At 45.4% G+C, this 15441-nt stretch overlaps 1 protein-coding gene across 8 annotated transcripts in view; it reads right to left on the bottom strand.

Moving 5' to 3' along the window:
- Nucleotides 1–15441, bottom strand: part of Foxp1 (forkhead box P1) — a 622100-nt gene that overhangs the window by 392977 nt on the left and 213682 nt on the right. For all 8 annotated transcript variants that reach the window (XM_050149366.1, XM_050149370.1, XM_050149375.1 and 5 more), the window contains one exon: nt 11977–12071. The gene's annotated coding sequence lies outside the window, so the exon portion shown is untranslated. The remainder of the gene's footprint in view (nt 1–11976; nt 12072–15441) is intronic.

A 15441-nucleotide genomic window follows, 5' to 3' on the forward strand; every position in this document is an offset into this window, starting at 1 on the left:
TAAAGAGCCTTCTGCATCTGCCTTCAATATGAGACCTGCTTTCTAGATCAAAGAGGCATACTGGGTACTACTACAGGAGGAAACCAGGGGCCTAATGCTTAGAGCCTCTGGCTATGGTCAGGTCAGTAAGGGCAATCAACAGGATGCCTCCGGAAATATGAATAACATTTTCTCAGCTGGGAAGATGGCTCGGGTGGTGAAGTGCTTGCTAAGCAACAAACAAGGACCTGGGGATGCACCTCAGAACCCACGTTTACACATGCACACACAAGAGCTAAAGCCAGTGTACATACTTTTAATCCTAGTACTAGAAAGACAGAGCTCTGGAGCTCACTGGCCAGCCCACCAAGACTAATTGGAGTGGTACAAGCAAGGTACTGAGACACCCTGTCTCAAAAACACAAGATGGATGATGTTTGAGAAAAACACCTCACGTTGATCTCTGGCTTACATACACATCTGCCGATGCTCGCTTCCCTCCCCCCAAATTCTCTCTCAAACACACACAAACACACAGAGAGAGGTGGGGAGGGAGGGAAGAAGGGAGGGAGGGAGGGAGGGAGGGAGGGAGGGAGGGAGGGAGGGAGGCAGAAAAATGTTCTCTATTCAATGTCTCCATTTCCCACAGAAACTGAATATAGTAATTCATGTCGAACTAGAGTTTAGTAAACTCCTAGAATGGATACATATTAAATCCATCATCTCCAGCCACTGTCACAGCAGCTGCACAGATCCAGATGTGGCTTAGGAAGCCAGGGCAGGGAGTCAACTGGTGTATAGACTTTTCCACCCACCCGTCTATGCACCTCTGAGAGAGCACGCGCTATGAGTATATGTATACAAACCATGTGTCGCTTGTGTGCCTGAGTGCATGGAGGTGGGAACATGAAAGGGGGAGGAGCAGAGACCAGCAGCACCGTTTGCTGTTGTAGACGTCACTGGAACCTGACAATTACAAACACAAACTTTGGAATGCATGGGACACACAAACTTATTCTTGCATTGACTTTACCCGCTCACTTTCTTAACTTTTACTGTGCGTGTGTGTGGAGGGTATGTGGACATACGTGTGTGGCAGGGGAATACACACACAGAGACATGAGCTACATACAATATGGGGGAATCTCGCACACCTCTGTCTTATTCCTCTGAGACACCAGCTTCCGAATTTATCTTTCTTTTGCTAAGTTGGCTGGCTAGCCTGCTCCAGGGATTCTTTTGTGAATGCCCCCACTCTCAACCCCAATTCTGGTGTCAAAGGTGCATGCACACATGGCCAACTATTTTTTACATTGGTTCTGGGAATTTGAACTCAACTCCAAATGCTGGTGTAGCCAAATGCTCTTAACCCGCTCGGAGCCATTACCTGCGCATTTTCTACCACACAGTTACGTACCAAGAAAAGACCAAAAGGAGGCAGAGGGGGAGAAGGAGGAAGCAAGACTCTGTGTGATACCCGATTATTCTTAGCAATAAACCATTAGCAAAGGAGGAGAAAGGACGGCGTGGCCTAGTGGTCTTTAATAACCATCAACGCCTTCAGCTGTGAAAGAGAGGCAGGCTTAATGAAACTCACCCCTCCCCCACACACTGGCAAAGTTCACTTCTACAAGTGACTCCAATATCAGAGGCCAGCGTGGTCAGAACTGGCATATAAGCACGCGCAATGGCAGTAAATTACTCTGAGGTGAAAACACAATGCATCCATCATGCTCGGATCACAGGCGGGCTACGTCGGCTGTAATTTTCAGACCTAAAAAGAAAATTCCATCCTTTTAAGGATATTCTTCGTGAAAGACAATCGTCAAAATGTCACAATAAAAAAAATAATGATAACTTGGGAGGGTGAAAGCACTTTTTTATCCTTTAAGTTTTCTCCCTTGGGAGATGCATTGTTTTAAGGTAACATATTTCACCGTGCTTATCTGTGATTGGAAATTTTGTTTTGATAATATGAAGAGCTTTTTAATCCAAATCGCATAGTGATGCTTGGACACTGATCTGTTAGAACTGGGTAATCAGAATTAACAGACTGCCTAATTAATCAAGTCATTTTCACAGATCCAGATAGGGGGATGGATCCTGGGCCAAGGAGAAGATATGAGAGACATGAAAATTAGTAATTCAGGCACGCCTTAAAAGCATGTAGAGTTAAGAGTTCTTTGCTAAATCTCACCATCCTTAATAGGTTCAAATTTTTAGAACGCAAGGAACATGTGCAAAGAAAAAATAAATTCTACCCAGGGCATATGAAAATAAAGATGTTTAAACCAACTAGTTCAATAGACATATAACTGAATAAATTTTTAAGCCTTTGGTAACCCCTAAGATTTAAAATCATCCATGCCTCTGATAGCAAGGAGTAGTAAATACATAGATACCAACCGCAGGGCATTTTCTGTGGTTAAAGGTGTTGATATTTCACTCTGGGTGTGGTGGTGGTACCCTGGTACAGACTCTAGAGTCTGAGGCAGGAGGATTGAGAGTTGGAAGTCAGACTGAGTCACATAGTGAGACTTTGTTTCAAAACATCAGAATGAACCCGGCAGTGGTGGCAAACACTTTTTATCCCAGCACTTGAGAGGCAGAGCCAGGAAGATCTTTGTGAGTTTGAGGCCAGCCTAGTCTACAGAGAATGTTCTAGGACAAGCTCCAAATCTACAAAAAGAAACCCTGTCTCAAAAAAAAAAATCAGAATAGACAAAACAACAACAAAAGATCAAAACAAAATGCCTTGTATCAACCCGAACACCTGGGGAAGGTTCTCTTCAGGTAAGGAATGAAAAAACTCAGTCCAGAAGATTTTTCATCAAAGGATGTGTGTTACGTAAACATATTCAACATTGGAAATTCTTAGGGAGGTTAGACACTGGGAATTAATTCTGCAATTTAATTCACCAGAAATACACCCAGGCAGGTTTTCTCCTCACTGAGTATTTAGTAGACGGATGAAGCAGAATGCATGCCACTGATGCCCATAACCTCCTTTGAAATTAGCTTCTCGATCTCATCATTAATATGGCCAGGAAGACTCAAGAGATGTGTGTGCTGGCCGGGCACTGGTGGCACATGCCTTTAATCCCAGCACTCGGGAGGCACAGGCAGGCGGATCTCTGAGAGTTCGAGGCAAGCCTGGTCTACAAGAGCTAGTTCAGGGACAGGCACCAAAGCTACAGAGAAACCCTGTCTCGAAAAACCTAAAAAAAAAAAAAGATTTGTGTGCTTTCCAGGCTGGAGAAATGGCTCAGCAGTTACAAGAGCTTGTTGCTCCTGCAAAGAATCCCAGCTCAGTTCCCAGCACCCATATCAGGTGGCTCACAGTTTCAGGGGATCTAACACCCTCTTCTGGCCTTCTCAGAAGTAGGCATGCATGTACTGCATATACATACATGCAGGCCTGCACACACATACATAAAATAAAAATAAATCAACTGTTTATAAAAGATACACATCAACCGTCATGTAAGGCAGCTTCTCTGGGAAATTCACTCCAAGTTTGAGAGCTGAATCCTGCAAACTCCACCAACATGGATATTCCCCTCAGAAGCACATTGATGTTCATCTTCTTCCCAGTCCTCACAGTCTCATTCCTTCCCTAAAGCCTCCCACTGCCAACAATGTCCTCCTCAACCACACAGATACAGCCCACCAGCGCCTTGTCTTCTGATCTTGCAGTGGAATTTTGAAATGAAATGGCCTGCATCAGAATACTGGTGACAGACATGAGATGGATACCCAGGCAGAAGTATGAAAAAGGAAGCAGACAGTAGTGCGGATCCCAACCGCTGGAGCACAGAGGAATGGTCAGATTTCTGAGGTGTGGCCCATTTTCCAGGTAAGAAAGTCATTTGAGATGTCCAAATACTAGGCAAACAAGGTCACAGGCAACATCTCAAAGATGACAGGTCATGACAGCCTAGCTGAGCCACCTGACATACGCAAATAGAGTCTAGCTCCCTGGGATTCTGTCTACCTTCTAAACCTATCACTGTTTTACACTGGGCAAACACCAATTACTGCTTTACAGAGGGGCAGGGGACCCATCTTAGTCTTGTTCCAGCCCTAGCATTTCAGATGCACACAGAATCAATCACAGAAGGCGGGTGGAGGAGGGGGGTAGAGGCTATATTGGTAAAGGGCCTACCTTGCTGCCTTGTAAGCAAGAATGCCTGAGTTTGACTCCCAACACTCATGGAAAAAGTGTGTTGGTGCACACTTGAAATCCCAAGAATTCTGGAGGCTGAGACAGGCAGATCTCTGGGGCTATCCTGCCAGTTAGCCTAAACTGTCTGGCAAAGTTCCAAGGAGAGATCATGTCTCAAAGAGTGACTCAAGGTTGACCTCCACATGTGTTTCCACAACACACAAATCACAGCAAAAGTCAATCCAAGTTGTCTGATACTGACGAGACCCAACAGTCTTCCTGTGCTGGCAGGGTGGTTTCACCTGCGTTCAGTCTCTAGAGACAGAGAATTAACTCATGCAGGTTGTTCTATCATCTCCACGGACATGCATGCTCATACAAATACACTCACATACTCATACAACAAATAGCAAATGTAAGAAAATATAAAAGAACAGATTTATTTCTGCTGGACTTCTTCCATAATATTTGCAGGAAGGGTGTCATGATTTAGCCAGAATGTGTCCCCAGAGAACAGAGAGTAGCCACAAGTCTGGGGTGGGAATCTAGGAGCACCCCCGAGCCCCTTGATCCAGATGTTCTTGAAGCTTATCTGACTTGTGAAAATTGTAAGCCCACTCAATGCCCTCGCCTACACTGGCCAGTCACAGTCAACTGACTTGGCTCTGAGAGCTGAAAACTGAGAGGCTCAGGGTGCAAAGGCAGGGATGTGTTAAAAAGTGGTCTGTGTCACTGGGGTTATTGCTACTTGTTACAGTGTTTGCTATCTAAGCGTATGGCATGGAGTTCAAACCCCCAGAATCCATGCAAATGCCAGGTGGCCATGGTGCTCCCCCCAAGCCCCCAGTCAATTCCAAGGCTTGAAAGGCAAAAACAATGGCTTTCTAGCCAGACTGGCCATCAGTGACCTCTGGGGATCTGACTGAAAACCTACATCAGTGAATGAAATGGACAGTGACTGAGAAATACTCTCATATACATGTATGTACATACACACATATTCACATGCATATATGCTACACACATCTACATGTTGCTCCAAGTCAACATGGAAATATAGACACTTAAAGCCTTTTCAGTGGAAAGAGATCAGCTGCGGTCCCTGGCTACTGACTTGGCGCATCTTCCAGCCTCCTGTTTTACTAACACTGCCCATGACTAGAGCTTGAGAACCTACAATTCTACTGGTTTTCTTAAGATAGCTGAGATTAACTCTAAGTGGCCATACCTTTACGGTAGTCAATAAAGAGTTTCCCTGATGAGTGCTTGCAGGTGCCAGGAACATGCGCTGACCCAGCTTGCTGCAAAACCACCCCAAGTAGAGGACCAGTGCTCTGAGCAGGGCACCCTAGCTAACCCCACTTTTTCACACAGGTGATTGAGCGGAACAAGTCAGTCGTTGGCTGGTCAGAGGCTAACTCGACATAAAATGAGGGTTGCAGATGTGAGGTTAATTAGAATAGCATACCACAGCAAAACAACGCAAAAGATGTAACGGACACATCCACTGGAGACAGAGGATGTGCTTGTTCCCAAATATACTAGGACACATCTTCACTCCCCATAGGTCCTATAATAGCAACAAAACAAGCAAACAAATAAAATATGTACAACCTTAAATGCATGAAAAGGGTATAGATAAAGCATTCAAGCATACAGGCTCAAGGTATGGTCCCGCAATTCATAGCAACAGCCAGGCACATGCTAAAATAAAACCTCTGCATATCAATATTATGAGAGAAGAGGAATGCAGATAAGGCCAGCTGAGTAGTGGTTATGAACCAGTGATAATAGCAAAACAGGGTCTGGGTTCAAATCCACACTCTCGTACTTATGCATGGAGAATTGCACTTCACTGTGACTCAGTTTCCTCATCTTAAAAGGAGACTTTTAGAAGCCTCAGAGCTGTCCTCAGTGAATAAATGTCCAATTCTTAGAACCACACCGGACACACAGCTGGCCCTCAGGAAAGGCAGTGGCAATGGGCAGCCTTCAAAAGCTGCACTGTTTCTTTTAACTGTTCTGGGCCGAGCTCCTCATGATTACATTTTTCATGAACTTAGAAAATTCAAGGAGGGAAAAAGCAATGACATCTTAGGGGCTGGGGATGCAGTTTGGGGTAGAGGTCCTGGGTTCCATCCCCAGAACCACCTTAAAACAGAGACAGATGGAGACAGAGATAGCAAAAGTGACAGAAATGGGAGGGGTTTAAAGATAGGAACAATGACAGGGATGGGGGCAAGCAGGGGGTGGGGAGGAAAAAGAAAGGGAGAATTCGACATTCATCTCTCAGGACTTTGCAAGGGAGAAACATGACACATTGCTAGAGAATAGGACGAAGGTGCACAGGCCAGCTCTTCTAGTCCCACACAGCTATATAAACCCCAACATGCCCAGCATGATTTCCATGAGGAGGAGTCCCAAGCAATGACCACATTCAGGAAGCAGGCCCATGTAGAAGAGATGTGTCACACAAGACAACTACTGGGGACACAGAAAGACAAGGATGAAGCCTGGGCTCTCTCCACCAGATGAACCAGGACAGAAAGTCTGTTCTAGAAGCTGGTACTGAGAACTCCAGTCCCAGCAACTCTCAGCCAGAGTCACCTGGCACTCACAACACCTGGCTGGACTCACACAGGGCAGCTGAACTCAAAAACACTCATGCAAACACTTGCCATTGCTCCAAGGCCCCCTTGCTGACACTCCTGGGGCCCTGGAGAGGGCAGAAGAGGTGGGTCCAGGCTGGCCCTTTTCCTGTGCAAACATAATTCACCCCAATTCCCAGTGTGCAACCTAGTTCCCCTTCCGAGAATTATTATTCTACATTCTCAAATGATATTTGAAAACAGGGGTGTTAGATTATTTTTAGAGATCTCAAAAAGCTGGGTGTTAGCTATTCTGAAGCCTGTTAGCAGATGAAGCAAAGTTTTTCTCCGTTGTATGCTTGCCTTTGGTGGCTGGCACTCATTGAATTTTTATCCTTTTCTGTTTTCAAAAAGCATGGTGGATCTTCTACTGTATTGTGTTTCATTTTTTCCATTTTGTTTTGTGCATGTGCCTGCGGGTGAGGTTGGGGGATGTGAAGATGTGGAAGAGAAATGTGGGGGGGGGCATGCAATACATTCATTAATATGTGGGCACACACATATGCAAAGACCAGAAGTTGATATCAGGTGTCTGTCTCAACTGCTCTCTACCTTATTTTTTGAGACAGGGTCTCTCACTCAATGTGGAACTCACGGACTTGGGTAGACCAGTTGGTCAGAATCCAGTGATCCTCTTGTTTTTGCCTTTTCCCTGCTGGGACCAGAGTTGTGCCTGGCTTTTATATGGGTACTGAGGGCCTAAATTTAGATCTTCATGCTTATGCAGCAAGCACCTTATCAACTGAGCCATTTCTCAGCCCCATTGAAAATGTTTTAATGGCATCCTTTTATTTTATATGTTGAGATGAAATAAACTATAAATTAACAAATGACAAATACAGCCCTACCTAACCCAAGGCTCATGGCAGTAAGAGTATGAGAATTTATATATTCACATTATACCTGCAGAAATTATGTGATGTGGAAAGGTGGAAGGGGACAGTCTCTACACCTTGGCTTTTATGTAACAAGCCTGTAATGAAGAATGCCTGACAACCACAGGCACAACGGAACAATACAGCAACCTATCACCCTCTCAGAGCAGGTAAAAGGTGTTAACAGGAATGGATATTTATAGCTATGCAAATGTGAGTTTTCCATCAAAAGATAAGAACATGAAGACTTGGACTGACATGTCAATTATGCATTTAACCGCCTAGAAGGCTTTCTGCCACTACAAGGTTCCTTTTACTGCCAGGCAGATCAAACCAGCTCTGACTAATACTGGGAGAAATGGGTCCCCAGGGAGATGGCCAAAGTGAGGGTTCAGTGCCATGAATACCCCATTTCCAAGGTTCTGAGGAGATGCCTTGGGCTCTAATGGCAAGCTCCAAGGGTCTGAGACGTGGTACCTAACAGCACACAGCAAACAAACTGTACTTATTTCCACATCTGGGTGGGGCCTATGCTGGTGGCACATCTTTGTGTGCGCCTGTAGGGGAAAGAGAAGCACTCTGGCACACATGGAGAGGCGAGAGATGGCCAATGGGTATCTTCCTCTTTGATCTTCTGCCTTCTTGAGTTGAAACAGTTTCTCACTGAACTCGGATCTTGTCATGCCAAGGTCAGGAGTCACTGACTTGCAAACCCCAGCTCTAGAGTCGCAGACACACGTAGCTATGCTTGGTTTGTTATAATACTTCTGGGATCTGAACTCAGGTCCTTATGGTTGAGGCAAGTGTTCTTACCAAACAAGAATTTCTTCAGCCCACTCTTCCTTGCTTTCCATTTGATAGTTCATTTAATACACGAAACATGAACATGCCAACATCACCAGGAATCAAGCCTCTGCCTTTCCTGTCACCTTTAAAACGAAGAGTGTGACAGGAAACTGTGGTGTATGTGTAATTTCTGCACTGTGGAGACTGAGACTTAAGGACGTGGAGCATAACACCAGCCTGATCTACACAGCAGGGCCCCTTTTCTCCCCTCTTCCTCCTCACCCCAAAAAGTAAAGGGAATAGGAGTAAAGAAAAAAGAAAACTCTAAACTGGAAAGTAAGAAAGTTCAGGATAACATTTCCCACTACATCTCCCAGAAGCCCTTGCTGGCCTTCCAAGTTGACAACTGTGTTCCAGGCTCTGAGCACAGAGCGTGGAGAATGAGCCACCTCATTATAGTAGCAATAACCCTATGATCCAGGTGACACCTTTACCCCCACCTCACAAAAGGAAACTGAGGCACAGAAAAGAGATCAGTATAACCAAGATCAAAGAGCAATAAGCAGCGCTGGGACCTCAGCTTGGAAGAAAAGAACAGCTCGTCTTTAAGAGACATCACCCAAATAGGACCTGAAGCTCTCTGTTCTGCCCGTGGAGCTGCCCACCCAGGTTCAATGGCTGTGAAGCCCTTGTAGATGGGCATCAGGGCCACTCCCCAAAGATGCATGTATATTTAAAGGGAACACCAGGCAGCAAGTACTAGATTGTAAAAAGTGTATGTTCTATCAGACAAGACAACTATCTACAACTCAGTCACAGGATGGCAGGTACCAACCTTCCCATTGGGAAGTGCTCTGCACAATGACGGCCTTGGCTAAGGACCAAAATTGCACAGGCTGGAGACAAAGAGAACATCTCATAGGACAAGGGAAGTTCCATCCTGTTCACTGTGCCAGGTGAAAATTTTCAGAGAAAGATTGACTCCAGGTCAATCTGAAGTAGAGAATGTGGACAGGCCAAGAACAGATCAGCTGACATGCTCCACAGCCAATGGGAGGGCATGGCGGGAGATGAACTGCCACATCTTCGGGTCTACGTAAGAAACGCGAAAGAAAGTAGGGCCATCAACCATGTCTCCTCCATAAACTGGGAGAGCATGGCAGGAGTTGGCCATGTCATTGGGCTACCATGACTTAACCTGGACAAAATCTCAGAACCACACTAATCAACACTCATTTGAATATTCAGAACTTAGAATTCTTACACCTGAGGTGGGGAGGATCCCTGCAAGTCTCAGACTCAGCATGGCTCTGTAGGAAACATGGAGAGTCTCTGCTAAGAATCAGGCACCCTGAAATGTCAACACAGAGTAAGTCAACAAGAACCAGGGCAAATGTACAACGTCGTGTGAGGAACCACTCAAGCAGTTCTGCAACTGCCCGCATCTCCTGCTTTACGTTCCTCTGGGGCACCACATCTCCTACAGCTAAGGCTGTATTTCTCAGGAATCTAGAGAGAAGGAGGAGACATCATGAATGAGGCTTCAGGGAAGCTGCGCGAAGAGGGCTGCCTCTGCTAGAAGGGCCACTTCCATCTCTTGATTCCATCGCTTACTTGCAGGATCTAGGAGCAATGGCTGGAGACCCAGCAGCCACCACAAGGAAAGACAGCACTAATACCATGGAGCAGGCAGAGCAGAAAGACAGCAGGCACAGACTATTCTACCCACGTGTGCTTTAAGACGGAGAACACACAGCAGATTTGCACACCTCCCTCCAGGAGCATCTGCTCTGGGGTGGTCATTTGCAAATAAGACAGTAAAAACAAAACACCCCTTCAGACTGCACTGCCATTTTCTGGGAGGACAAAAACCCTAGGAAAATCCACAAATCGGGCTTCCAGTTCCCACCTTCTATTCTTAACCCTGTTTGTTTAACCCTGACTTCCCTTCTTAATTACTACTGCTGGTCTAGAGAAGCGTATTTGCTGAGCCTGTCTATATGTTTTGACATGCAAGACTTGTGAAATTCAAACATAGTGCAGGCATTCAAAGCATTATTATTTATTAAGGCCTATATTAAAGGTGGAAGATCTTAAAGCCCTCTCAGATTCTGATGATTAAAGGAAATTTAATCACTCTTCATTGGCATTTGATCTTTAGCCTGCCATAATCTACTCATGTATCCCTTCATCCATATTTGATACTAAAGAGATATTTCAACAGCGTGTCCATCAAGTGTAACACAGACGGAGCTCAGAGACCACATGACTCACAAAATAAAAGAACATTCCACCACCCTGAGTTAGCACATGAAAGCGAAGGTGACAGAGGAGGCAGAAAGATGGAAGGGCTTTCCCCTCCCATGGGAAGCAGCCGTTCACATACAGTCCACCCCGCTTCGGCCTGCCAGTCTCCTGCCAGGTTGGAAGGGCAGGCATTTCAAATCCCTAATTCTTCTACATTTATACTTTGCTCAAGGTCAGAGAGACTAATACCCTGTGAGCTGTCAAGTTCATGGATTGTACCCCAACCTTGATGTATGAGAGGATGGGGGAGCAAACCAAAGCCCTCAGGTCAATATAGTTCCATGTTTATTTGTGTATACAATATTCACAGGGACATAGCAACCCCACTCATTTTTTTAATGTTAACTATTTCTTTTTTTCTTTTTAAAAATTTATTTATTTACAGATACAGTGCTCTATCTACACAGTGTTCTCTCTGCATGCATACCTGAGGGCCAGAAGAAGAAGAAGACATCAGATCTCATTATAGATAGTTGTAAGCAACTTTGTGGTTGCTGGGAATTGAACTCAAATCCTCTGGAAGAACAAGCAGTGTTCTTAACCTCTGAGCCATCTCTCTGGTCCTCATTTTTTTTCAAGTACTCATGGTTAATTCTGCTAACCAACAGCAAGAGTGCCTAACTGCCACAGACACTGTCTGTGACCCAGGAGGGTAACTAGAGTCACCCTTGGCCCTTCTGAAACAACCTGAGCCGTCTCTGCATTTGGACATGTTGCAGCAATGACCCATGACCAGGTACAAATGGGATTTCTTTTAGTTTGTTCTTTTGGGGCATGAATGTGTGTGCACACGTATACATGTATGTTCATGTTTGTGCAGGTACATATGCACATGTATGGACATGTGTGAAGACCAAGGGTGTCATTCCCCAGGAGTCATTCACCTTCTTCTGTGAGGTAGGGTCTCTCAGGGGACCTAGAACTCGGCAAGCCACCAGACTCACCTATCAGTGCTTCAATGATAAGTGCATATCTGGCTTTTGCAGGGGGGGGGACACAGGATTAATCTCAGGCCATCATGCTGGCAAGGCAAGCACTTTAACCAGTGAACCACCATCCCCAGCCCTGAAGGCAGCCATGACTAAAAATCACACAACTGTCACAGAAAGTGACCGCATACAGGAGCCTGCCAGCTTTGGAACTCGTGCCTGATTCTGGGGCAGGTGGCCCATAATTTTCTCCCCACCCCTTGGCGACACAGACATTGGTCACTTACCCTGAGCTTTTAATAAGTCTCACAGCCATAAAAAGCCTGGGGTCACTGGCAGGGGGCCTGCAGAATGCCACGAGACTGCAACACACAGAAGGACCCTGGAGGAAAAAAGAGAGAAGGGTTAGGGCCAGGGGCTTTGGATGCTTCCTTGGGCTTCTTTCTTCACACAAAATTAGCCCCAATATTCTCACTTCCCTTCTAGAATCGGGAAAATAAAAAATATTAAATTGAATGCAGCTGTCACTCTTGAGGGCAGAGATACCCCATGAGGGAGTCTGGTTCCCTTAAGTGTTCATCACTGTCTTCTCTTTTATTTTCTCTTTTCTTTTGGTGTGTGTGTGTGTGTGTGTGTGTGTGTGTGTGTGTGTGTGTGTGTGATGTATGTGAAGTTTAAATGTCAGATTGAGAGAACTTCCTCAATTCCACATTATTTGGGAAGCAGAGTCTGTCACTGAACCCAGAGCTTACCCATTCAGCTAGACTAACTGGCCAGCAAGCCCCAGGGACCAGGCTGTCTCCATCTCCCCAACTCTGGGATGAGTGACACTTGCCACTGTTTTATGTGTGTGCCAGAAATTTGAACACATGGTCTCTTCTTATGGGACGAGCACTTTACAGACAGTGTTACCTCTAGAGCCACATTCTTAGGATCCATTCTCCGAATTATAATGCTAACATGTCCTGAGAAGCAAGAGCAACAAGACACATCCATGCAAAATGAAGATTTCACTTCAGATTTGGGATTAACCTGGCTTCAGGTGCCCTGTAGATGAGGCGGGGAGGAAACCTACACCCTCCAGACACAGGCGCCCTGAAAAGGCAGGGTAACGCCTTCCTGCCAGCCAGACACACTGTTTCATCTCTCATTTTATCAATGGCACTTCACATACCAGTGGAGGCCAGGACAGTCTTGTCACAGACAGTAAGTATGCATACTAAAGCCATGGGCTTCGGTGGGTCTGGTTGAGTTTTGAGTATACTATTTACCAAGTGGGGCTCTGAGTTTTCCAACTTTGCTGAAGGGGCAGTCAATTCCCCTTTGAGTGCTTTCTGAATGTGTAAGATTAGATGTCAGTCACTGTCTCCCCTGTCACACAGCCAGAAGCCTTGAGGTGACTACGCCACCTCCACTACTATGGAGCCTACAGAAAGAATGCTCTAAGAAAAAAAACAAACAAGCAGAATGAGGGCCCAGTGCAAGTCCTTCAGGCGTATGAATGTGTTCTCTTCCCACGCTATGCTCAGGAAGCAGTTGGTGACTGTACCCATTTTTCAGATTAATCAAGCAGAGAAGTTGAAACTGAAAAGATGTATGAAGATTTATGATTTGAATAGTCACATGTCTCTGGAAACCATGTGGGTTGTGTGTCAAGCAGAACAAAATGGGAGTTCAGAGATGACGGTCTGAGTGGGTATCTCTTCCAGATTCAGATTAGCTCAGACTGGCGTCACCACACTGCTTTCTGGGCATCAGCTGCCTGCAAAACATAGACTGTTCAAGCCAGACAAGTGTGAACATCCTTATTCTGAGGCTTGGGAGATGACCCAGGCAAAAAGTGCTTGTTAGGAAAGCATGAGGACCTGTATTCAATCCCTAGAAACCACTTAAGAGAAAAAAAAAAAAAAGAGGAAGTTTGAAGGGGTATACTTGTAATCCCAGGGCTGGTGAGGCAGAGAAAGGAGGTCTGTGCAGCTTGCTGAACTTAGCCTAACCAGTGAGTCCTGGGTTCAGAGCCCCATCTTAGAAAAAAATGTGGGAAGCATTTGTGGAAGACAGCTGACCTTGACCTCTTCATACATGATGATGGGCACACACACACACACACACACACACACACACACACACAAACCCTATTTCTCCTAAGGTAGGCTATGTGGTCATTATTCTTCTCAAGGCATAAGAATGCCAAAAATATTTTAAAAGAACATTTCCATTGGGTAAGCAGTGATCAATCAGATGTAAATTCCTAAGGAATGACTGCCACCATGAGCAATGACCATTGTCATAGATTCATCAGCATAATGGGATAATGAAGTTCATTATGTTGTCTTCAAGGGAAGTACACTTGTGGACGAGCATCACCCAGCACTGACTGAGACCCTAAGAGCTGTGCCTCTCTTCTAAGGATCAGCTTCACACGCCTCAAGGGAAAGTCAGCTTGTCTCAGTCCTCACACCAGGGCAGAGCCATTGGGGAACTTTGGGGCCCTTTATTATCTACTTGTAAAATGTTATAAGCCTGTAAACTAGTTAATTTATGAGCCGTGTTAGTAATTTGCTCACACTTGATCGCGGGGTTTCGCAAACACGACTTCCAGGGATGTGGGAGGATAATTTGTAGGTCCAGCTTCTCGGCTAAGGGGACACTAACTAATTTGACACAGTACCATGACATTGATGGCGGGGCACACTAATGACTACACTCCTAGATGTGGCTGTCAGCCTGTCGTTCCAGTGAGGAGCCTGCGCTTTGCTCTCAGTGTGGCTCAGGACACCACGCTCAACTCATTATTCAGACAGCACCATTAATGAGAGCCCATGTTTATTTCCACCATACTAACCAGCGCTTAGCTTCCATTTGTCTGATACGGTTATTGATTAAAATGGGGCTCATGAATAGTAAATTTGAGCCCCACAGAAACAAAGGGCCACCAGAGGAAAAATAAGCAAGAGTCGACTGGAAAACAAACCTGGTCAATGTGTTTCCTGTTTCAAGTACCACCCAGGACAAAGTGACAGGTGGGAGGAAGTGCTATGAAGGTCAACGAAAGGGAAGGGAATGTTAGAAACACACAAGCCTATGGATCAGCTTGACTGCTCTGACCATGGCCACTTTAACTTCAGCACAGTCAAAAGTGCTAGCCAGGAGTGCCTTCTGCCTCATTGCAAACCTTAGAAATCTTCAGAATGGGGTGTCACATTATATAATGAAATAACGGGTTTCCTATGACATTTTCACACGTACATATCACCATTTGTTGCTTGCATTCACCCATTACACTCTCCTGCCCACTTTAAAAGCCTGTGCTCTGCTTGCGTGAACCTAAATTCCACATGTGAGGAAGAATGAGGTATTTGTCTCTCTGGGTCTGGCTTCTCTCACTGAACAGGATGACCCCCCAGCTCAGATCCTTATCCTGCAAGTTGCATGGTTTCTTTCTTTCCTAACAGAAGAATAAAACTCCGCCACACATGAACATCACACCGTCTTTACCCAACTGTCTACTGGTAAGAATCTGGGCAGGTTTTGTGTCTGGGCTACTGTGAACAGAGCAGCAATGAGCCAGGACTTCCAAATCATCTCTGGTGGGCCTGCCATCCTTTGGGGTATGGCTGGGTCAGTGTATCAAGGTTTATCTTTTCCTCCATTTGCTGTTTTCTTGGGGACTCTTAAGTGCAGAGTTTTAAGTTCATTTCTCCATGGATGACACAAAGGTTTACTATGCTTTTCAACCGTACAGAAGTTTG

Source organism: Alexandromys fortis, unplaced genomic scaffold (assembly GCF_014885135.2).
Source record: "Alexandromys fortis isolate MF-2015 unplaced genomic scaffold, M_Fortis_MF-2015_v1.1 scaffold_48, whole genome shotgun sequence".
Classification (NCBI taxonomy): Eukaryota; Metazoa; Chordata; class Mammalia; order Rodentia; family Cricetidae; genus Alexandromys; species Alexandromys fortis.